Source organism: Salmo salar, chromosome 14, assembly GCF_965601325.2.
Source record: "Salmo salar chromosome 14, fSalSal1, whole genome shotgun sequence".
Taxonomy (NCBI): domain Eukaryota; kingdom Metazoa; phylum Chordata; class Actinopteri; order Salmoniformes; family Salmonidae; genus Salmo; species Salmo salar.
The window spans coordinates 41,869,841-41,891,102 of record NC_138304.1 but is presented as its reverse complement, the minus strand read 5'-3'; the positions used below and the strand labels follow the sequence as shown (position 1 = coordinate 41,891,102).

At 41.0% G+C, this 21,262-nt stretch overlaps 1 long non-coding RNA gene across 4 annotated transcripts in view; it reads left to right on the top strand.

Annotated features, from left to right (window-relative positions):
• The window catches only part of LOC106569685 (uncharacterized), a 49,762-nt gene that overhangs the window by 5,773 nt on the left and 22,727 nt on the right, over positions 1-21,262 (top strand). For 2 of the 4 annotated variants that reach the window (XR_014380373.1, XR_014380374.1), the window contains one exon: positions 10,007-10,140. This is a non-coding gene — a long non-coding RNA (uncharacterized LOC106569685). Of the gene's footprint in view, positions 1-150; positions 664-5,174; positions 5,399-10,006; positions 10,141-21,262 lie in introns of those variants that run through there. The other 2 variants (XR_014380372.1, XR_014380371.1) reach the window with 2 other exon arrangements.

Below are 21,262 nucleotides of genomic sequence, written 5' to 3'. Positions count from 1 at the left end.
TTCATTTCAGCCTTTGTATTGTTCCATATTTCTGCAAACATCTTTTGACACATTTGATATGTCGCCTCCCTCCTCCTCCCCCACCTCTCCATCCATCCATCCATCCATCCATCCCCTCTCCATCTATAGCTTGCTGCTTTCTCTCTCTTTCTCGCGGTCTTTCTCATGCACCCTTGCTCTCTCTCTCTCTCTCTCACACTCTCTCTCACTCTCTCTCCCTCTCACTCTCACTCTCTCACTCTCACTCGGTTGTGTCTGGAACAAAAACGATAGGGGACGTACATTTTGAGAGGCGCAGAGAATAGGCGATCACGCAGAGTAGGAACAAAAGCCGTCTGTTATGAAAGGACCAAACAGTGAAGCTGCAGCGTTTGGGTTTCTGGCCACGTTCGCCGATGCCGCGTGAGTGGAGGGGAGAAACAACCGATTCCAATCGCTCTTTCTCGTGGTCTAGGCTGGGGAGAATACTGCGTGTGTTTCCATTTAGTACAATAACCTCATTTATCTCTCTTGCCATTCAAGCACAAGTCATATTTTTGGGGCACATTTTAGTCGGATAAACTTCATTGATTAATTTGATGAGCAATATAAACTTTTGAAATATCTTTAACAAGAATCAAAAAGGATATCTGGTACTATTTTGGATTCTAAAGAGGCCCTGTTGTAAGTATGCATGTTGCTGGTGGTGATGCTGTAAGATGTTAAGACTTTCGTTAATCTGATCATTGATGATATTTCATCTGGCATAATTTAGTTCGTTTTGGGTAGTTATTTTATCTTTCCGTTTTTCTATTTTTTATTTGTAATACAAATTATTATTATTATTATTATTATTATTATTATCGTCATCATTATACTTTTTAGTCTACGACTTATTCTCTAAACTAAATGTAACTTAAATAACTCTTCCAAAGTATCTATTAAATAAGGTATATAGAGCCCCCCCAGCCGTTAGGAGATTGTTCAGAGATTGTTTAGGCATTGTTCAGAGCCTGGGAAAATGTTTCGGGGCCTACGGAGTGACGTGCTGACGAGACTCCCTTTTTCGGGGGACCTCGGGGCTACCAGACGGTATTGTTATGATAATGATTTCCAGCTCCCTGTTGAACTTGATGTTGACTTCTTTCTTTGGGGCAAATTTTTCTCTGTCACTTGTTTGTTGGGAAATCTTCCAGGGGTCTGCATGGCAGGGATTGTGAAAGGGACTATATAATGCACACCAAGGCTGATTTGAGTATAGACTGATTTATAGGCCGACACTATTTTCTAACCCTCATTTGTATGAGGTTACAGTAATTGCAATTTCTTCACGTGAAATGATGTCGTTACTTTATGGAAGTGATAATGTAATTGCCTGATAGGCTAATAACTAAATGTATTGTGCTATCCCATTATTATCCTGTGGGGCATCTGCAGGGTAAGTCGTACAGATTTACGCAGATGAGCAGATGAATTTAATGCATTTTGTTTATCATGTGGCATGGGATGAATCGAATGAATATGATATAACATCATTTTTCTGTTAAATGCTATTTCCAGTTACGCATTTTAGCGGCAACAGGTGCGGGCGGTACTGGCCTTAGCCTTTGTATTGAATGGCCAGCTGCCTATGCGAATGTCAAATTCTTTATGAAAAAATTGAATGCAATTTTTCATTTAAATATTTTGTGCAATTTTTCAATATGGGGACTGAACTTGGATGACATTACTTAAGGAATAAATGAATGCGTTTCCACATATAAATATAATACATTGTATTTAGATCAAGTGTAGGTCTATTTTGGTTTAAGAACACCATTATTTGTGTTTAAGTAATTTTATAGGACTAACTGGTGATTATTTGAGCTCTCGTTTTCTACTGATGTTTATGCTAAGAGGCTGCACGCGCATGCCTTACAGTCAGGCGCGTGCTCAGTGGGCTACAGGTTTGCTCGTCCAATCAAAATTCAATAAGATGATCTCAATTCATCAAAATGCTGCATACTGATAGGCTCACATCACGGCATGTCTTGTGATAGGCTAATAAATACTCTGTTTTGCTTGTGTCCTCACACGGTTACAAGTACTTTCTCTTCCCTGAATTTTAGTAACCATATCCGTTTTTTTTATTACAAAGGGTTTTACATGATTGTTGTTCAGTTCACTCAGAGGAATGCTGTAAGGAGCGACGCATAGCCTATGCTAGACCTTGACAAATAACCTTTCTCATGTTATAAAATCCAGGCTAGGCCTCGACTAGCCATAACATGACAGTATTATAATCCTTTAGGATGCGATCCCGTTTCACTGTAATTATTCTGACCCTATAGGCCTACGTGAACTCTATATCAGTGTCTCCCAAGGTGTACATTCGTGATAACGATGTGGCTCATGTGCTATAATCAGATATGCTATCTGATGCAAGCAGGTATATTTCATTCTGTTTAAATCTCCCTCTTCTATCTTTATTGGTAGGCTAGCATGCATCATATAACACACACACACACACACACACACACACACACACACACACACACACACACACACACACACACACACACACACACACACACACACACACACACACACACACACACACACACCACACACACACACACACCGCGCGCGCATTCTAGATGGTAAAGGCCTTTCAAACTTTATGAGTACAGTGAGATGCTATACTGGCTCGTTTCCAGTAGATCGGACAGATCTCTTTATCAAAAGATGTAGGTTGTTCATTATCCTGCAATCTCATCTATCTCTTGGCTCAAGCTATCCATCCTAACATGCTTGATAACGCGGTGCATCCGGACTGCGTACACTATCAGAAGTAGATTACAGCTGAAATGTGTAGAAGCGGCCAGACCATTTCAGCACCGTGGACAGAGACTTAGAATGAAGGCCGAGAATGAGTTGAATTCCTCTGCTTTAACGAGGGAGTTGGAGCCCATTTCCAAGTCATTGTTTTAGCAAAGCTTTAAAGTTAAGACCTCCTGGTGCTTTCACACGAAGGAACAATACTTATTTATGTGCTGGTATAATTTTACTTTGGGGTAAATGTGTGTTTTTATAGTGTGTTTGGCTGTGGTTGTGAGAGTGTGTAGAGGGAGAGAGAAGATGTTCTGGTCATCTTTGATGTAGAGGGAATATTTGACTAAATGCAGATCTTCCCATAACACCTCATCATGGTGTAAAATCTCAAACTGTTATTGGCTTTGAAATAGAGGATACTAGAGTGAAAATAATGTGGACGAAAATACCAAATCCCATTAGTACAGTAAGAAAACTGAGGAAGCAGCAGTGATGAACATTATTAAAATAGCTGCTGAGATCAACAGGTAAGAGAGAATGTAGGCCAGCCAGCTAGTTGACCCAATGTAGGCCAGCCAGCTAGTTGACCCAATGTAGGCCAGCCAGCTAGTTGACCCAAAGTAGGCCAGCCAGCTAGTTGACCCAATGTAGGCCAGCTAGTTGACCCAATGTAGGCCAGCTAGTTGACCCAATGTAGGCCAGCTAGTTGACCCAATGTAGGCCAGCTAGTTGACCCAATGTCAACATTTCTAAATGTAAGCCAGCTAGTTGACCCAATTCACTGCTCATCATGAGAGGCATTAATTAGCAAGAGCTTGTTAGCAGAACCTCTCAGATGATGATCAGCTCAGAAATGAATATTTGGAAGTAGGCTAATTGGATAAAATCCTTGAAGCACAAGTTTAGAATATGTATGCAGGAAAGAGATGATCTCCAGCCATATAAGTAACCTATGCCTAAAAATACTGGTTTGTTTTTTACAGCAATCTGATTACTTTGAAATAGTCATTATGGCATAAGGAGTATAGACCACTATAGCAGAAATCCCTGTGGCTCAGTTGGTAGAGCATTGTGTTTGCAACGCCAGGGTTGTGGGTTCGATTCCCACGGGGGCCAGTACAACAACAACAACACCAATGCATGAAATGTATGCATTCACTACTGTAAGTCACTCTGGATAAGAGCGTCTGCTAAATGACTAAAATGTAAATGTAAAAATGTATATTCAAAGGCAATATGAAGCTTAAGAAAAAGCACAAACGTTGTCTTATTCTTTCCTATTATAATTCGGAGATAGGCCTAAACCTCATTAAAACTCTTAATTGAAATGTTCAAAAATAACACGAATTTTGGTTAAGTGTAGCCCTTGATTCGTGAGCATGTTTTTGTTATATTTTGGACGGTGTAATTTAGGAATTTTCACAGTTGTAATTAATCATATTTTCCACTTTACCTCCCATGACTATTTTCATGCCTTTCATATTGTAAAACATTTTATCTTTGACCAAATTGTGATGACTATTTAAAAATGTATGTGGTGCATAAATTGAAAAAAGACTTGAGTAAACGGAGACAACATGCAGCCAAATATAAGTGATTGGACAATATATAATCTAAGAAAAACATGAGTATTTTTGCCAGGTAAAAATGAATGCTGAGTGGACCTATAAAGGCCCTTTCTCAAATAGGCCCGCTGTTGTAACGGTGGGTGGTATAGGCATTCCCTAAACTACTTCCCGAAATTACACTTTATGATGTCATGTATTATGAAATCAACATCACTAGCTCCTTCAATCCTGTGTTTGGGATTTTAACAAATCCTCTAGGCCTAGTGATTATATGTAGCTATTTCAGTGCATATTTCCCTGATAGACCACTGAGCGCTTTATAGGCTTATGTATAGGCCTATTTACACAGCATTGCTGTAAATGTGTAAACCTTAATTCTGACAAACTAGCAGTGTTGCACGAGATTCTCAAGATAATGCTCAATATTCCCAAATGACATCCAACTATGTTCTTGCTGCAAAGGTTGTGGTTGTATAAGCCTTAAGTTGCTGGTTGACTTGTCTATTCTGAGAGTGTGTTGGTGTCTCCATTTTATATACGCTTGTGGAGAATATAATGGACTCTTCCAGTTAGGACTACACCACAATAATGCATTTACATAGTCAAATGCACCGTGAATATTGACATTTTACGTGTGTGTGTGTGTGTCTGTGTGTGTCTGTGTGTGTGTGTGTGTGTGTGTGTGTGTGTGTGTGTGTGTGTGTGTGTGTGTGTGTGTGTGTGTGTGTGTGTGTGTGTGTGTGTGTGTGGGTGGTCAGGGCGGTATGGGATTAGTAGGCGGGCGCGGGGGGAGTTGTCCAATGAGCATATTGTCAACTATCTCATGCTCGTCAGTAGCAAGCAGCCTGTGTGTCAGGGAGGCGACACCGTTCTGTAGCCTATGGATATCTGCCTTGGTATATCCTCATATAGTCTACTTTCTTCAACTTGACACTGAAACCTTCATTTGCCTTACAGGCTATCTACATATTCTTACTAAAAACACATTTTAGAAAATGGAATAACAAAGATGATGAACGGATACTACGAACTGTACATCTGTGAGTAAGATGTCTTTATTTTAAGATGTGCATAATCTTTATTCATTGTATTGTCATAGATTATAAAGATAATATTCTGAACTGTATTAGTCTTTGTGTGAAATTGTATTTTGAGGATGAGTAGGAGATAGCCTTAAGAAGTTCATGTTGCCTAGTGATGGCTTTAGGTACTTTGCTTTTCGTGTACCCTCAGCATTTTCTCCTTTTCTTGTCAATATTAGCAATAACAACATGTTAGTTGCTGAGAATTTAATTTAGGCAGTTTTGTTGCAATAGCCTATTTCCTACCCAGCGCATGCATTGCCTTTCTTATAGTTTTGCGTTAAGGTATTATTTTAGTAAATCACATAGACCTATCTGAAAGTAACCTACGCCTATAGGCTACTCTAAATGATAGCCTTTTGATATTATATTTTAAGGTTTGAAATATGGGTATGCTATTTTGAAATTGAAGTCGGTAAATCGTTGAACTTGATAGATAACAGAATGTGTGTGTGATGTGTGTCCGCTACGTAGATAGCATTCCCTTACATAGCCCTATCTACATACATAAATATATATATATATATACACATGGCATGCATACATATGCTGGGAAAACAGCATCGTTGCCTACGGCGCTAAACGGTGTGTTGGCAGTGCGGGAGAGCCTCTCGAGCGTCTCGCTCCAACGACTGTTTCTGCTCCATGTGACCACAAACAGCGGATACGCAGCGGCCCCTTTAAGAGACGACGGGTTCGTTTGTGTCTTTGGTTATCTAGCTGTATGAGTTATAATTTCATAAAGCTAGAGAACCGAAAGTATAAACTAATTCCAAGGACTCCAGAAGCCGGGCCTGCGGCGAGGTGGCTATGGTCTGGGCAGGGAGAAGGTGGATGCTGCACATGCCTGTGCCAGTTCAGAACACCCAAAATGCCGACGTGGGGATTCAAGTAGATTCCTGCCTGCTGAGAAACGGTAGATAGCTTTGGATTTAGTGTATTCAGGTGTGAAATTATAAGTCTAAAAATGAATCAGTTTAACCTGATGTGTAGCCTATCTTGAATACGAGCTGAGAATACGCTGGCTACGCTGTCAATGGATGCGAACAGTCGAGCATCGTGATGTTTGGACCTAATGCACATTTCTAAATAGTTATAGAGTTAAGCAGCTGTACTTTATAACCGGAAAGGTAAATGAGGAATATAGAAATGCAAGACAGTTGTTCTGATAGTGTTATTGCTATTCGATCTGGAAAAACAGAAGAAAGGGTAAAAATATACATTTCATCCGATTGGTCAGTTCTGAGGTGTCACTTGGTTCTTGAAGCAGCGATATCAGCAGGCAGGTCACCCATGATACAAGTCAGTATTCGACGTCCATCCATGTCTCAGGACGTCGGGAGGTGAAGTGGAAACCGCCCACTAGGAGCAACAGTGAGCACTGTTACCTTCAAGTAGGCTTTACATAAATTGAAACCCACAAGTAAGGCTAAGTAAAGCTATACATTTCACAGAGATGTCTGATATGCAACAAACTCTCACCATCTCATGTCAGAATTAGAGATTCATCCATGTTTCTTAATCATCTCAAGGTTGCATGTTCGAATCCAGCAATAGAAAGTTGGTTTTGATATTTTCCTTTTAAACCTATCATAAACCTTAACCCTTACATGAACCATTATGAGTGAATGCCTAAACTTAACCTTGGAACAATACAAAGCAGTAACCAAACACTTCGAAATTTGATGTTTGGAACAACTTAAAAATGTGACATTTCTGAAACATGGATGAACGTCTAACTCTGATGTGAGATTGTGAGAGCTTGTTGCATATCAGAGATCTCTGTTAAATGTATAGCTTTACTTAGTGGTGGGTTTCAATACTGTATATTTAAAATAATCCTGATAGTCAAACCAATATATTCACCTTCCTACTATAGCCTACCTGTATTTTGGGGCAAAAACATAATGAAAAGAAAACATAAGTTGCATAGCATACTGCCTAGGCTACCTAATCGTTTTGATGACAATCATAGAATATTACAATTGGATTTTGTGTATTAGCCAGGGGTGCAACTTTCGCTGAGGACGGGGGGGACATTCCCCACATTCTGAAATTGCATTTTTGTCCCCTCCAGTTTTATCATTGGAATGTGATCCAAAATGAGGCAACAGTGTGCTTTAGGACCATGTGGACGCCTCCGAGTGGTCGGGTAGGCTGTTTTGGAGTGTTTATCAGACTGAAAAAATGTAATAATAATAATATTATGTACCCCCTACTTCTAAAACCAAAGTTGCGCCCCCCTGCGCCCCATCCAGGACCTCTATACCAGGAGGAAGGCCCTAAAAATTGTCAAAGACTCCAGCCACCCTAGTCATAGACTGTTCTCTCTGCTACCGCATGGCAAGCGGTACCGGAGTGCTGAGTCTAGGTCCAAGAGGCTTCTAAACAGCTTCTACCCCCAAGCCATAAGACTCCTGAACACCTAATCAAATGGCTACCCAGACTATTTGCATTGCCCCCCCCCCCCCCCTTTACACCCCTGCTACTCTCTGTTGTTATCATCTATGCATAGTCACTTTAATAACTCTACCTACATGTACATATTACCTCAACTAACCGTTGCCCCCGCACATTGACTCTGTACTGGTACCCCCCGTGTATTGTCTCGCTATTGTTATTTTACTGCTGCTCTTTAATTACTTGTTACTTTTATTTCTTATTCTTATCTGTATTATATATTTATTTTATTATTATATATATATATTTTTTTTTAATTATTATTATATTTTTTTAACTGCATTGTTGGTTAGGGGCTCGTAAGTAAACATTTCACTGTAAGGTCTACACCTGTTGTATTTGGCGCATGTGACTCATACAATTTGATTTGATTTGATTTGGTATTAGCAGTAACAACAGTCGTTCTGCCATCTTCAAACTTTAGGTTGTACCTGTCAAGAACTGAGTGAACACAGATTCATGTTGTTGGCTACAGCCGCCTACATATTGTTAGGAGAGACACAGGCCTCTATGTAGGGTGAGAAGGAGTGTTCATTTGAATGCACACAAAACAGGTGTGATGTTAGACGTTGGCATAGCTGGATAGTTTCTGTACTTTTCTTTACTGTATACACAGAATGTATGTAAATCCCTCTCGCCACGTCAGAAGAACAGGGTGTATGTACTTTTTACTGTAAGAAAGAAATAGATCAATCTTCCCTATTCGGCTCCAAAAGACTATTTTGATCTCAGTAGCACGGTTGTGTTGCCCTTGTGTGGAGAAGTAATGGAACTAATTCATATAGCTGGTCAGTGACAGGTTCTCAACATGTTATGTAGCCTGTAATGTTTTCCTCATCATTCCATCAATATTTACTGATATTGAATGTAACTGGTGACAGTTAACTGCTGGAGGTATGTATTTGAGGCATAATAATGTTTATTCTGTTGAAGTTCCTGAAGTAGACGTTAACTGTTCATTATGCGTACAGTACAGTATTTCAGACCATGTTCAAAGTGAGTTTGAATAGTCATTCTGAGGAGATTGTTCTAGAATTGAACAGCGTAACACAGTAGAGAATAGTTTCTGTTCTATTTATCCTATTCTTAGAATGACCATAAATAAGGATCTATCTTTGGCTGTGAGTGACATGTCATAACCCACATTCTATTTGGAGGACGAGTGACACATAGCTCAGTCTTTGATATATACTTCTGGGTTGTTGAAAGTTTGGCCTTGAATTGGAATGAGAATGTAGGAAGAAGAGTAGGAGTCTTGGCTGATGTTTGGCCGATTTGAAATGATCTACACAGACTCTTCCTCAATCTCTAGTTGACTACTAGAAAAGTAGCTAGAACAACGGAACACAGAGACACAAGCAAAACTTCACAATTTATCCATGACACGTGTTTTCAGTTGATACAATACATGCTATAATTGTATGATTTTTAAGGTTAATATACTCAAAATAATTAACGTCATTTGTCTTTTTTTAAATTCAGGCCTAGGTATGCTTGCTATATCCTAATTTGTATTCTCCGATATCCTTTATACGGTTAATAATGGTTAATAATGGTTGATAACAGTTGATAACGGTTAATAACGGTTAATAACGGTTAATATTGGTTAATGAAGGTTAATAAAGGTTAATAACGGTTAATGAAGGTTAATAACTGTTAATAACGGTTAATGAAGGTTGATAACGGTTAATGAAGGTTAATAACGGTTAATGAAGGTTAATAACGGTTAATGAAGGTTAATAACGGTTGATAATGGTTAATAATGGTTGATAACAGTTGATAATGGTTAATAATGGTTGATAACGGTTGATAACAGTTAATAATGATTGATAATGGTTAATAATGGTTGATACTGGTTAATAATGGTTAATAATGGTTGATAACAGTTAATAATGGCTGATAATGGTTGATAACAGTTAATAATGGTTGATCATGGTTGATAACAGTTAATAACGGATAATGAAGGTTGATAACGGTTGATAACGGTTAATAACGGTTAATAGCGGTTAATGAAGGTTAATAACGGTTGATAACAGTTAATAATGGTTGATATTTTGATCAACAGCATAGTAACCCATCATGTCTCTCAATAATTTTTTATTTCAGGAAGAAGAAAAAGTGATTGTACATACTGTCAGAAAACAAGATGGCGTCTCATGTTACCTTGAGGTCTCAGATACCAGGGACTGGGAGGAGGAGGGCCCAGGTCAAGCCTACAAGGAACAACCACCAATTTACAGGTAAACAATACTACAGATAAAAACATAAAATATATCATATTCCACATATCTTTTCACTTAATATTCAGTTTACCTTTTGTTCTTTACAGGTGCAAATACTTAACAAGTTGGCCCTAAGAGTACGGCAGTAGTTAAAACGAGTAGTTAAAACGTTGGTCCTCAAACCGTATATAATTCAATTGAGAAGTCTGAGACGTATGCATATGATGCTCTTGCTTGTATATTAGGTACCGTGGTGTAGCTACTAGCTAATGCAGTCATCCCCAGTGTTTTGTTCTGGTACAGAATAGTTTTCTATTGTGCGTAAATAAATGAGAGAAAGGGAGTGGAAGTTAGTCCATTATTGAGATGTGCTTGTTTTACTAGTGGCGGTAATTTTGTTTCAGTTGATAGGTCATCTTGGGTTTTGGGAAGGTGCTACATAGCTTAATTTCACCCTGCTTCTCACAGCAGGCACATAATCCTACAGCAACAGGAAATGTGAATTATTATGTGGAATATAATTAATTGACATTTTTTGAGGGTTTGATACATTTTCTGATAGGGCACACAAAGTCAATCAATTTAAAGTGGAAATCAGAAACTTTAGAAGCCATTTTAAACCTTGAATACACCACAATTAGCATTTCCTGCTGTGCAGGAAAATGATCTGCGAAAACAGTGATCAAAGCAGATCTGTATGTAAGAACCCCAAGCTGTGTGTGTGGATGGGGGAGTGTTTGTGGGGAACTAGTAAGGGTCTGTGTGTGTGGACTAGAGTGTGTGTATGTTGTGTGTGTTGAGGACAGAGGCCATGGATAGATACTTCATACCACTTAGACAGCATGGTAGTTTTCCAAATACCGTATCTAATAATTAAAACAATTTGAAAGACATTTACATAGTTCATTTTTTTATTGTAAAATATTTAATTTCAAAACGTTTACAGCCTCAGGTCATGAGGAAATGTATTTAGATTGTAAAAATAAAGACACTTTTAGTAATTAATATAGGCCTATACAGTATTTGCAGTCCAAGCCAAATGTACTATTATTGTGCTGTCTAATATTTGAGTTAGGGTAAGGCTGCAAGGGTCGACTCAACATTACTGTTCCTCAATCCACACACTTCCTAAAGATTATTTTGAACATACTGAATACCAACTCCAAATATCATTTAGTTTATTTCTTTATCCTCTGAAATGTTTGCATTTTTCACATTCTACACCCCCCTCTCTCTCTCTATTTTACTCAGAGACACACACTTCTTTTTATGCTTTTAAAATACTCTGATCAAGTGGCTTGCTATAGCTAAGGTGCAGGGGAGCTGGGTGTCTAATCCATATTTGAGAGCCTTTGCTGCGGTGCCTTATCTCTTTAAGTGAGCAAGGGGGACAGGGGCTCATCCTGGGTTTGGGACTGCTCATGTGGAAAGGCTGTTCTGGTGGCTCTGTACGTTTCACCCCTGTCTGCAAGCCCCCCCCCCCATATTTTCCCCCTCTTTTTCTCATTCTTTTTCTGTTCCTCTTTCTATTCATGTAACCCCGATCTGTTAATATTTTGTTCACTTGTTCTTAAGGAATAGTCATATTTTCTAGGACACTTTTAATTCCTAGGTGTCATTTTTGGAAATATGGTAGTATTTTTGTTGATGCTTATGTTAGAGTAAAGAACATTTTTAAGACCTACATTAACGTACATTGAATATTTATAGATGTACTTTAAGGAATTACAAACAGTACCTAAACAAGAAGACCAGGCCCAAAGCAAGGTCAAATCATCATGGCTTCCAACCTTGGGGCGTTCAGTTGGAGGCTAGCTTAGTGAAATTTGTTGAGAAGGTCTTTGACTTGCCTAGACTTTCCCAAGCTTTTATATTACCGTATGCAAAGACTTCTCTGTGCGCTGCTCTCAAAAGTGGATGTAAATTTTGCCCTGAGAATTATGCAGTCTGATTTGAGATACATCTCTGCAAATTAATGCAGTGGTGTGTGTGCGTGTGCATGTGCGTGTGTGCGTGTCATGACAGGATAACTAATGTAGGTAGAGTGCATTAATAAACATCAGAAACAATCACACACCTTCAGTTCATTTATTGGCTTTTTCCTATTTTCAACCATAACAAAATATATTATGAAAATTCCCCAATTGTCTCACAACAAGGTCTGTGAGTGAAATGACAGTGAAACAATATTAATCTAGGGAAGGCGATACAAAGGCCTGCAAGTCAAATTTACACATGTATAGTTTGTGTGGTTGAGGGGCTTCAGGCCCTAAGAGCAGAGAGAGAGAGGAGAGAGAGCTCTGGTATTTCTATGCAAACTAGGGCTGGAATAATGAGAGGAGTGTGTGGGGGTGGGAGGGGCGGATGGAGGAGGGAGGGGTAGGGGGGTTCGTGGCAGCTTTTGAAAGGCAGCCGGCTGCAGACTGAATGGGAGAGAGAGACGGGGGAGACAGACGGGGGGACATGGGGTACAGGGGGGCAGGGGGGTAGTGGTAGGGGCCCCATTGGTATGGCCCATCCACCAGAGCAGCTGTGAACAGAGGTCTCGTCTTTTTCCCACGCCCAGCAAGACGCGAAACAGTAGTTCAGCTCGCTAGGGTCAAGTCCCATCGCTAATATATACACACACATGCATACAAACACGCAGAGAAAAACATTCATGTATAAAAGTTGTGCAAATTAATGAGCTGTCTGGGAGGCACTCTGACATGGAGACACCTGCCATTCTCCCAGAACACACTGCAGCCTCACTTGGGGCCACTGGGTTCGATGGGGAGACAAATCATTCCTCACTTCAACTTGAACTTACACTCTCAGAAGAACAAAAACACTTTTTAAAGTCTTGATTTTAGCTGCACAGTACTGTGTCTCTGTTTTTAAATATTGTTATGTAATGCATTTTGTAATGCAACATATATTTTAGGTTTTGTTTAGACAGATAGTGATATAGCCAGTCACATATGATTCCATTCAGGATGTTATGATGCTCTAGCTAGATGGTTAGTTATGGTTGTGTTGTATTACGTTGTGTTGATAGCTGTTATATTCCCACCCCCACTCTGCACCCCCTGCAGACAAACTCGGACCCATAGCCTTGAGCTTGGCTGTGTGACACCCAGAATGCTTTGGGAGAAAACACAAAAGACAGCACATTTAAACAAGGAGAGAATGGGGGTCAGTGTGTGTGTGTGTGTGGGTGGGTGGAAGACATGACAACTTTAGAGGAATGTCTTGCAGGCGGACTCTCAGTGTGATTCCGGTCCTAATAATGGGGGCATGGGTGTGAAAGGGAAAGGGGACATTTTAGTATTCAGCTATACACACAGAATACCAAATACCATCTTTGATTCATGCAAGAATTCTATCGCCAAGCTCTATGATAATAATAAAGATATGAAAGCGAGGGAGAGAGCATTTCAGGAAGTCTTCAGAATGTTGTTGCCGCTACGCGTTCACTCTCATATCAGAGCACATTTAATATGTTTAGTCACGATTTGTAACAAAAGAGTTAGTTATTAGAGAATATCACCTTCAAATGCTTTAGGCTTTTAAAAGCTACCTAATATTGTTGACATATTCATACAGTCCACACATATTCTACCACTGGTTTCATTGTTTGAGGTGAGCCGTTATATAGATGGCAAAAATGGTTACTGTGGTCTTGTCTTACTGTTCGTTGCAGTGGCATCGACACCCAGAGCCCTGACACACACAGTTTTCTCCCTCTCCTTTCTCTCACTGCCTGTGCACTACCCAGAATGGTGCCGCACTCAAATCACTCCCACTGCCCTCCTCAGCTGCATCCATGCTACTTTGAGCTGTGTCACACTAATATTGCTCCCCCCTTGACACGATTAACTATCCCGCTTTAGGTTCCGCAAAATTAAAAGACACAAGCCTTCCAGTCCTTTGAGGATACAGTTACTAAGAACTCATCCCTCTCCTCTCCTCCTCTCCTCTCCTCCTCTCCTCTCCCCTGCCCTGGTATTCAGACAGAGGTGGAGAATAGAGAGGGGCACCTCCTCCTAATTAGCTCTGTGTAAAGACGTATTGTGAGCGTCAGTGTGCGTATGGAGAGGATCTGTGCCACAGGCAGTGGGAGTATTGTGAGGAGATGTATAGTCTGTTTATTGGGTTTGTTAGTGGAGTTTAAACCCTGCTGTTTGAATAGAATACACTCTCTCCTCTCACTCTCTCATCTCTACCCTTTGAAGGGACAGGAGTGAAGAGAGAGAGACAGACTAGGCTTTTACCGTACTACATATCAAATCAAATTGTATTTGTCACATGCGCCGAAAACAACAGGTGTAGACCTTACAGTGAAATGCTTACTTACAAGCTCCTAACCAACAATGCAGTTTAAAAAATAAAAGAGGGGGGACAATGCAAATAGTCTGGGTAGCCATTTGATTAGATGTTCAGGAGTCTTATGGCTTGGGGGTAGATGCTGTTTAGAAGCCTCTTGGACGTAGACTTGGTGCTCCGGTACTGCTTGCCGTGCGGTAGCAGAGAGAACAGTCTATGCCTAGGGTGGCTGGAGTCTTTGACAATTATATAATAGGTTATATACTGTGTTGTGTGGTTTGTATTTGAAGTGTAGATTAATAATGTCTTACATGCGCCACTTCTGAACTGCAGCTGACATCCCCTCTGAATTCCTTTAACCACTGCAGCTATAAGACCATATACTGAAGAAGAGACGGATATAAACTGAAGACAGAATGGGTGTGGAGAGGAGAGCTGAGGAGAGCTGATGAGAGGAGATGGGGGGGAGAGATGAGTGAAGGGGGAAGTAGGGAAATGAAAAAGAGGGGAGACGAGGGTAGGTTGGAGCCAGAGAGCACACCTGCCTGCCTGGTCTGCCTGGTCTGAGATTGTAAACGGTCAATCAAAATGGAGACAGACAAAAAAAGATAGAAATACAGACAGATATCCACTTTGCCCAGATTTGACTTCCCTTTTTCTCCCTTTCCTCTGTTGTTGTTGTGTTCTCTCACCATCTTGCTTCCTCTTGTTTTTATGTGGTGTTTAATATGTTTTAATTGAGTTAGCTATAGCCGTTGGCTCTCCCCTCTCGTTCCTCTTGGTTTACTGCTCCTCCACGGGAGGTTGAAGCGGTTTTACCATTGTAATCCTTTAGTGCAGGACAAAGCTGCCCCCCCCTCCAACCACAGGGGTCTTTTAGCCCCCCAGTGAGTAAGAAGGTCTCTACCACTCTAAAAAATGTCCCCTGTAACCACAGACACCTAGCCCCCCAGTGAGTGAGAAGGTATCTACCACTATAAACTACCTCCCATGTAACCACAGACAATTAGCCCCCCAGTGAGTAAGAAGGTCTCTACCACTCTAAAAAATGTCCCCTGTAACCACAGACACCTAGCCCCCCAGTGAGTGAGAAGGTATCTACCACTATAAACTACCACCCATGTAACCACAGACAATTAGCCCCCCAGTGAGTGAGGTCTCTACCAATATAAACAACAGTGAGGGAAAAAAGTATTTGATCCCCTGCTGATTTTGTAAGTTTGCCCACTGACAAAGAAATGATCAGTCTATAATTTTAATGGTAGGTTTATTTGAACAGTGAGAGACAGAATAACAACAATAAAATCCAGAAACACGCATGTAAATTGATTTGCATTTTAATGAGGGAAATAAGTATTTGACCCCCTCTCAATCAGAAAGATTTCTGGCTCCCAGGTGTCTTTTATACAGGTAACGAGCTGAGATTAGGAGCACACTCTTAAAGGGAGTGCTCCTAATCTCAGCTTGTTACCTGTATAAAAGACACCTGTCCACAGAAGCAATCAATCAATCAGATTCCAAACTCTCCACCATGGCCAAGACCAAAGAGCTCTTCAAGGATGCCACAGACAAGATTGTAGCCCTACACAAGGCTGGAATGGGCTACAAGACCATCACCAAGCAGCTTGGTGAGAAGGTGACAACAGTTGGAAGAAACACAAAAGAACTGTCAATCTCCCTCGGCCTGGGGCTCCATGCAAGATCTCACCTCGTGGAGTTGCAATGATCATGAGAACGGTGAGGAATCAGCCCAGAACTACACGGGAGGATCTTGTCAATGATCTCAAGGCAGCTGGGGCCATAGTCACCAAGAAAACAATTGGTAACACACTATGCCGTGAAGGACTGAAATCCTGCAGCGCCCGCAAGGTCCCCCTGCTCAAGAAAGCACATATACATGGCCGTCTGAAGTTTGCCAATGAACATCTGAATGATTCAGAGGACAACTGGTGAAAGTGTTGTGGTCAGATGAGACCAAAATGGAGCTCTTTGGCATCAACTCAACTCGCTGTGTTTGGAGGAGGAGGAATGCTGCCTATGACCCCAATCACCACCTTCCAGAGACACCTGAAACCCCACCTCTTTAAGGAATACCTAGGATAGGATAAAGTAATCCTTCTAACCCCCCCCTAAAAGATATAGATGTACTATTGTAAAGTGGTTGTTCCACTGGATATCATAAGGTGAATGCACCAATTTGTAAGTCGCTCTGGATAAGAGCGTCTGCTAAATGACTTAAATGTAAACACCATCCCCACCGTCAAACATGGAGGTGGAAACATTATGCTTTGGGGGTGTTTTTCTGCTAAGGGGACAGGACAACTTCACCGCATCAAAGGGATGATGGACTGGGCCATGTACCGTCAAATCTTGGGTGAGAATCTCCTTCCCTCAGCCAGGGCATTGAAAATGGGTCGTGGATGGGTATTCCAACATGACAATGACCCAAAACACACGGCCAAGGCAACAAAGGAGTGACTCAAGAAGAAGCACATTAAGGTCCTGGAGTGGCCTAGCCAGTCTCCAGACCTTAATCCCATAGAAAATCTGTGGAGGGAGCTGAAGGTTCGAGTTGCCAAACGTCAGCCTCGAAACCTTAATGACTTGGAGAAGATCTGCAAAGAGGAGTGGGACAAAATCCCTCCTGAGATGTGTGCAAACCTGGTGGCCAACTGCAAGAAACGTCTGACCTCTGTGATTGCCAACAAGGGTTTTGCCACCAAGTACTAAGTCATGTTTTGCAGAGGGGTCAAATACTTATTTCCCTCATTAAAATGCAAATCAATTTATAACATTTTTGACATGCGTTTTTCTGGATTTGTTGTTGTTATTCTGTCTCTCACTGTTCAAATAAACCTACCATTAAAATTATAGACTGATCATTTCTTTGTCAGTTGGCAAACATACAAAATCAGCAGGGGATCAAATACTTTTTCCCCTCACTGTACCTCCCCTGTAACCACAGACAAAGCGATATATTGAGGAGACTATGTTTTGTCACTGCAATGGTAGTGATTTATTGTTGGGGTTTTTTAGACTTTGCGGGAAAGCTGTGAGCTGTCTGTTGAGATTATTTTCCTTCACTCCTCACTCTGCACACTCATATTGAGCTTTCTCTCCCTAGGCTACCATTCCCCCTCCCTTCCCTCTCTCCATCTTTCTCTCCCTAGGCTACCATTCCTCCTCCCTTCCCTCTCCATGTTTCTCTCCCTAGGCTACCATTCCTCCTCCCTTCCCTCTCTCCATCTTTCTCTCCCTAGGCTACCATTCCTCCTCCCTTCTCTCTCCATCTTTCTCTCCCTAGGCTACCATTCCCCCTCCCTTCCCTCTCTCTATCTTTCTCTACCTAGGCTACCATTCCTCCTCCCTTCCTTCCCTCTCTCTATCTTTCTCTCCCTAGGCTACCATTCCTCCTCCCTTCCTTCCCTCTCTCTATCTTTCTCTCCCTAGGCTACCATTCCTCCTCCCTCCCTTCCCTCTCTCTATCTTTCTCTCCATAGGCTACCATTCCTCCTCCCTCCCTTCCCTCTCTCTATCTTTCTCTCCCTAGGCTACCATTCCTCCTCCCTCCCTCCCTTCCCTCTCTCTATCTTTCTCTCCCTAGGCTACCATTCCTCCTCCCTATTATCCCTCAAGTCCGAAGCCCTGAGCGGCCTTTCAGGTTATGTCGATATAGGACTCGTTTTACTGTGGATATAGATACTTTTGTGCCTGTTACCTCCAGCATCTTCAGAAGGTCCTTTGCTGTTGTTCTGGGATTGATTTGCACTTTTCGCACACCAAAGTATGTTAATCTATAGGAGACGGAACGCGTCTCCTTCCTGAGCGGTATGACGGCTGCGTGGTCCCATGGTGTTTATACTTGCATACTATTGTTTGTACAGATGAACGTGGTACCTTCAGGCATTTGGAAATTGCTCCCAAGGATGAACCAGACTTGTGGAGGTCTACAATTTTTTTCTGAGGTCTTGGCTGACTTCTTTTGATTTTCCCATGATGTCAAGCAAAGAGGCACTAAGTTTGAAGGTAGGCCTTGAAATTCATTCACAGGTATACCTCCAATTGACTCAAATGATGTCATTTAGCCTATCAGAAGCTTCTAAAGCCATGACATCATTTTCTGGAATTTTCCATGCTGTTTAAAGGCACAGTCAACTTAGTATATGTAAACTTCTGACCCACTGGAATTGTGATACAGTGAATTATAAGTGAAATAATCTGTCTGCAAACAAGTGTTGGAAAAATTACTTGCGTCATGTACAAAGTAGATGTCCTAACCGACTTGCCAAAACTATAGTTTGTTAACAAGAAATGTATGGAGTGGTTGAAAAACGAGTTTTAATGACTCCAACTTAAGTGTATGTAAACTTCCGACTTCAACTGTACATGAAGGCAGGGTAAAGTGACTAGGCATCAGGATAGATAATTAAAAAAAGAAGAGGAATTTAACCTTTATTTAACTAGGCCAGTCGGTTAAGAACAAATTCTTATTTACAATGACGGCCTAGGAACAGTGGGTTAACTGCCTTGTTCAGGGGCAGAACGACACTCTAACCACTAGGCTACCTGCCGCCCCTAATATTAATAATAATAATAAGGTATTTGAGGTAGATATGTAGATGAAGGCAGGGTAAAGTGACTAGACATCAGGATAGATAATAATATGGTATTTGAGGTAGATATGCAGATGAAGGCAGGTTAAAGTGACTAGGCATCAGGATAGATAATAATAAAGTATTTGAGGTAGATATGCAGATGAAGGCAGGTTAAAGTGACTAGACATCAGGATAGATAATAATAAAGTATTTGAAGTAGATATGCAGATGAAGGCAGGTTAAAGTGACTAGACATCAGGATAGATAAAAAATAAGGTATTTAAGGTAAATATGTATATGAAGTGTCACGCCCTGACCTTAGAGAGCCTTTTTTATTCTCTATTTTGTTAGGTCAGGGTGTGACTTGGGTGGGCATATCTATGTTTCTATTTCTTTGTTGGCCTAGTATGGTTCCCAATCAGAGGCAGCTGTTTATCGTTGTCTCTGATTGGGGATCATACTTAGGCAGCCCTTTTTCCCACCTGTGATTGTGGGATCTTGTTTGTGTGTAGTTGCTTTCTGCACTGCATATAGCGTTACGGTCGTTTTTGTATTTTGTTGTTTTTTCCGGTGTTTTAAATAAAAGTCAAATGTACGCCTACCACGCTGCACCTTGGTCCAGTTCTTCAGACGAACGTGATATGAAGGCAGGGTAAAGTGACCAGACGTCAGGATAGATAATAAGAAGAGTAAAATAAACGACAGAGTAGCAGCAGCATATGATGAGTGTAAAAGTTTGTGAGCGTACATGTGTTTGTGTTGAAATCAAGTTTTACTTGTCGCATACATATGTTTAACAGATGTTATTGCGGGTGTAGTGAAATGCTTGTGTTTTTTGCTTCAACAGTGCAGTTATCAGGTTTCAGGTAAGACCCAAATACAGACTGTGTTGAAGTAACAATGTTTATTACAGCAACAGGAGCAGGCAAACAGGTCAAGGCAGACAGGGGTCGATAATCCAGAGTAGTGGACAACGGTGCAGGCAGGCTCAGGGTCAAGGCAGGCAGGGGTCGATAATCCAGAGTAGTGGGCTACGGTGCAGGCAGGCTCAGGGTCAAGGTAGACAGGGGTCGATAATTCAGAGTAGTGGACAACGGTGCAGGCAGGCTCAGGGTCAGGGGCAGGCAGGGGTCTATAATCCAGAGTAGTGGACAACGGTGCAGGCAGGCTCAGGGTCAAGGCAGGCAGGGGTCGATAATCCAGAGTAGTGGACAACGGTGCAGGCAGGCTCAGGGTCAGGGGCAGGCAGGTGAGTTCAGAGTCAGGACAGGCAATGGTCAAAACCAGGAGGGTGAGAAAAAGAGAGACTGGGGAAAAGCAGGAGCTGAGACAAAATGCTGGTTGACTTGACAAACAAGACAAACTGGCACAGACAGACAGAAAATACAGGTATAAATACACAGGGGATAATGGGGAAGATGGGTGACACCAGGAGGGGGGTGGAGACAGTCACAAGGACGGGTGAAACAGATCAGGGTGTGACAGCAGTAATATCTAACAATTCACAACAATACACAAAATACAAACAACCTAAAAGTAAAAGAATGGAATTAAGGAATATATAAATATTGTTAAGGCTGTGTTGTGTCTCTGTGTGTGTGTTGTATTTTCAAGTATCATGTAGTAGCCTGAACCTATCGATGTTACATTGAACTGGGTGAATGGAATATAAATGACTGTCATCCAACATGCTGTATTAGAAGTAAGGCCATACTCATCAAAAACATAATCATCCTCCCTCATCTTAAACAGCACGACCGCCACTGGTATGTGTATATATTTTAGTGAGTGTGTATATATAGTCTAGTGAGTGTATATATATTCTAGTGAGTGTGTATATATAGTCTAGTGAGTGTGTATATATTCTAGTGAGTGTGTATATATAGTCTAGTGAGTGTATATATATTCTAGTGAGTGTGTATATATAGTCTAGTGAGTGTGTATATATTCTAGTGAGTGTGTATATATAGTCTAGTGAGTGTGTATATATTCTAGTGAGTGTGTATATATAGTCTAGTGAGTGTATATATATTCTAGTGAGTGTGTATATATAGTCTAGTGAGTGTGTATATAGTGTGTATATATAGTCTAGTGAGTGTGTATATATATAGTCTAGTGAGTGTGAATATAGAGTCTAGTGAGTGTGTATATAGTGTGTATATATAGTCTAGTGAGTGTGTGAATATATAGTCTAGTGAATCTAGTGAGTGTGTATATAGTCTAGTGAGTGTATATATAGT